Source organism: Olea europaea, chromosome 9, assembly GCF_002742605.1.
Source record: "Olea europaea var. sylvestris chromosome 9, O_europaea_v1, whole genome shotgun sequence".
Lineage (NCBI taxonomy): Eukaryota > Viridiplantae > Streptophyta > Magnoliopsida > Lamiales > Oleaceae > Olea > Olea europaea.
The window spans coordinates 2907084-2910677 of NC_036245.1; positions in this window are offsets into that span (position 1 = coordinate 2907084).

A 3594-nucleotide genomic window follows, 5' to 3' on the forward strand; every position below is an offset into this window, starting at 1 on the left:
TCGATAGCACTTGTCAAGATCAATTTCAACAATTTCATATAAAAATCAATTAATTGTCAATGAGAGCATATTAAACATTTTATGAAGTTCGACTACCATTATTCGAGTGACCCGACACAGGAGCGAGTGATCCTCTTTATTTTCTTTCCTTCCCCTATCCATCTGCAGCCCCTAGATCTAGGTCCTAAAGTTTCCACGGGCAAAATGGCATATCTCAATGTAAAGTTTTATCATATGACATGTCGTTAGCTTAAAACATGTTCCATAGGTTGGTAAAGAACGCGAGTCAACTTCCATAAGTATGTTGTTCCTCACTAACTCAGTGGTAGAGCATTCAAATAAACCCCGATTGTTCATCCCTAAAATTTAAATTTATGACTATCAGGTAACCTTTAAAACATTGATATACGGATACACAGATGTTTATCAAGAAGTTCTTGGATAATTGTGATCGCCTACTGAAAGGTTATCGGCAAAATATACGTTCCTTCTTGTAATTATTTATGAGTTATAATAAAATATCTTACATCTTTTTATTCAAGAAAAAGGAAATAAAATGGACAAAATGGAATATTATTAAAATAACAAGCTGATATTCTATTTGTGAATGTGATGTTTCACTTTCCCCACGTTATGTTGTTTTGAGCCACAAAGAATGATATCCAAGTATTAGATGACCTTAAATAGTGCCCAAAGGTACCATCAATCTTAATTTTCAGGTACCCTAAACATATTTTGAACCAAGACCTAGCATATGCGACATTAATTGGTGACAAACGTTACACTAATCACTAATGTCGAAATTTTTGAAAGTGATATGTATACATATCTTGTTTAGTAAATTTTGTTCAATTACTGTCTAGTTTGTTTAATCAAATCAAGATTATTCGTATTGTCTTGAAGTTGAAATCTGTCAATGCTTCAAATATTGTTGCTTTCTGACTCGGGTTCATCAATCTATTGGTTTAACCAAATAAAATGATAAAAAATAAGCCATGTTCGAATCAATTACAAAAGTTCATTAAAATTTAAACTAAAATTAATAATTAGTTTTAATAACACATTTAATAGGATCCACAACTTTAATTGTAAATCTTGACAAAAATTTTGGCTTGTGCTGTGTGCACGGAAGGTATATCAAAAAAAGACGAGAGATTCATATAAATCAAATGGACAATTTCATAAATTTATTTGTGGTCAATAAAAAATTCTAATATACTATATAGTTAATGAGATTTGAGTACAAATACGTCCTCGGGTTCACGAGCAAAATCACAAAGTAACACATCCATAAAGCGATGGTAGAGCTAGCCTTCAAGGTTCAAGTCATCGAGGTTATTTTAATATTATGCATTGAAAACGATAAATATCTTGTGTATATATGGATAATGACCTTGTTACCTCACATTATCTGCCATACATATGTTGAGAATTTAGACCAAATTTCTAGTACTCTCAAGATCCTTGTTTGAGAAAATATAAAGAACTATGGAAATCTATAAGGGGAGCATGATAACAAGAACACAATAGTTTAGTTAAAAATTTAACCCAACCCCCCCCCCCCACCCAAAAAAATAAAAAAATAAAAAAAATCACGAACCATAAAAGATATAGGTTCCACTATATGAATATCACACACCAAAAATTCCGAGAATATCTAAGAAATTTAGTAAACTTAAAAAAATAAGTTTCAATCTTTCAAAATTAAAACCTTTTAATTTTTTGTATTTTTATTTAATTTTTCAGTTTTAACACAAATTTTTTTCGTTATAATGTTATATTATAACTTATATTTTAATGGATTAATTATCATAATTGTGGGGGTTGAATTAGTCACTATAAAAGGGAGGAGTATTTTATTGTTGAAAATATAACTTGAGAAAAAACTTGAAAATATTACTTGAAAAATACTCCTATACATTTTATACTATATTATAGATTTTGACAATATGATAAAAGCTCGTCTTTATCTACCTGTAGTTATGCCCAGGAGAACTAGTTTTGTGTAGCATCTTCAAAAAACTCTCTAAATGTAAAATACTCTTTATATTAGAGAGTAAATGCTTAAAAATGAGTTCCAAAAAACTCTCTATTTTAACTTTTTAAAATAGAGAGTGAGTTTCACTCTTCAAATTTAAAGAGTTAATCACACTTTCTATTTTTAATGTACTATGATTGTATTTAACAAATTACATCTTTTAATACTCTACTTCCTAAATTATGTAAACCACATTTAAATTGATTGGTCAAATGACATAAAAAAATAGAGAGCCAACATATGTTTCTTGAGAAAAACAAAATGAAGAGTCAAAATAGAGAGCTTGTTGAATTGTACAAAAATTTTAACTCATTAAATTTAAAGATACTCTCTATAATATAAAAGATGATATTTATAAATAAAGAGTCTCTTAAAGATATTCTTAGAAGGATTTTGGAGCTGTCTAGTATCAAGAATAATAAAGTATACATAAGAAGGAAAGTCCACACAACTTTAGGACAATTTTCTTAACACGAATTACTAAAACTTACTTTCTAACTCTCTTTTTTATGTTTATGATTATAGTTAATATATATTTATTAAATTTCTTGTGTTAATTAAAAATCTATAGACAAATCACTTGTTTTTCCCAAATAAGAACTATCACCCATCAAAACTCAAAAAACAATAGGTTGTTTGAGAATTTTCTTCCCTAAGAACAAGGAATTGAAGCGAAAAACTTAAGAACATGAAATTTGGAATCCACCATATTTTCAAGGGTATGATTAGTAAACTTACAAATTTTTATTAATGAAAAGATGATCAAAACAACAAATTAACCCCTTATTTATAAGGGTTTACATGGAAACCTAGTTTAAGATAACTAAAATTAATGAAAAGAAAGTTTAAACAAACTAAAATTGAAAAGAATCCAAAATAAACTAAATGACAGAAATAGCGCTACAACTTTAAAAATTAATTTTCGAGTTCGTTTGGCCGAAATCCATAGTACGTTATGACATAGCGATGAGTATTACTCGTCATGTTTTCCTCTTTTTGGAATAGTCTTATGAGCCCAATTCGAAATTCGGACGTTTTCTCTCCACCATTACTTTTCCCCATTTTTATTCAATTCTTCTTACATCCATTCAAAAATATATTTTATATCAGTCCCTTCCACCTACGAAAACTCGATCCCAAGTTATAATCTAGATATAAAGGCTTATCATCTTTATGGAACTCATACAATTTTGCTACATTAAACATTTGAGAAATACTCATAGAAGCTGGTAAATCAATAAAGTGGGAATTGTTGTTAATTCGCTTAAGCACTTTGGAAGGCCCATACTTTTTTGGTTTCAGCTTATTGTAGGTGCTAATGGGAAATCTACCATTTCTCAAAAATACCATCACCGAGTCTTCTTCTTGAAATTGTTTATCCCATCGATGTGAATTTCCTGCTGCCTTATACTTTGCATTAGTTTTTTTCAACTTCTGTTTTACTTCATCACGAACCGCTATCACCTCTTCTGTTAAATGTTCAGCAGCAATACTCTTATTATCTCCTTTAGACAACTTCACTAGATCCACCATATGATAAGGAACCTTTGTATTCA